Raw genomic sequence first — 969 nt, 5'->3', positions numbered from 1 at the left:
AAATATTTACTAGCTAATATTTAGGAGCTATTGTTCGATTTTATACATATTGACGTGAATATTTATTTTAGTATTTATAATGATAAATTTTACAAGAAAAAGAGATGTAGCTTTCTACATGATTAAATGTAAAATATATTTTTTTATATTTGGAATATAAATGTTTTATATATACATATGTTTTATATATACAATACACAACAAATCTTGTTGTGTATTGTTTAAAATTTCTTGTATGAATAAATGGCCCTGAAAAGGATTTTATTCTTTCCAAATTTGTTTCATTCTGCTGATTCATAACATGACTGTTAGATATCTTAATATAACTCACACAAATACAATCTTTAAACAATTACAAGTAAATTATTATTGAAACATCGCCATCACTAATCTATGATTCAAGACTTCTTTACTCCTCTCCGCACTATATCATATGCCATCAACGCTTGCATGCATTGTAAATTCCGTGCGTTTTTCATAGCCTTCCCAAAAATCACTACATCGGTGTACGATTTTTTTTTGCCTTTCTATTTTTTTTAAAACTCTCAGATAGACAGAATTCATGTTTGATAAATGATGAAAGTCGATATCGAGTCTCTTCTTTTCCAAATCATGATGAAACGCTAGCGGCCTTCTTACAGTCTAGACACTTGTATATAATTCTTTAAACTTCCAAAATTTATTGCGAACTATTACGAACGAACGATCCTTCAGAATCTAGGATGTATGAGCCAAAAGTAACGCGTTGGTGTTGTTAAGCGATCTTTTATATTTTCAACGACCATTCAACTCGATTGTGATTGGTCTTTGGAGCAACGGTAGGAGATTTCTTGATCAAATATTAATGTTCTCAAAGCTTTTCAGAATAGCGGCAATGAGAAAATTTTCACTTTTTCTTAAAATTGTGTGTGTGTGTGTGTGTGTGTGTGTGTGTGTGTGTGTGTGTGTGTGTGTGTGTGTGTGTGTGTG

The sequence above is a fragment of the Atta colombica genome, unplaced genomic scaffold, assembly GCF_001594045.1.
Source record: "Atta colombica isolate Treedump-2 unplaced genomic scaffold, Acol1.0 scaffold126, whole genome shotgun sequence".
NCBI lineage: Eukaryota > Metazoa > Arthropoda > Insecta > Hymenoptera > Formicidae > Atta > Atta colombica.
Note: the sequence above shows the minus strand (reverse complement) of the source record.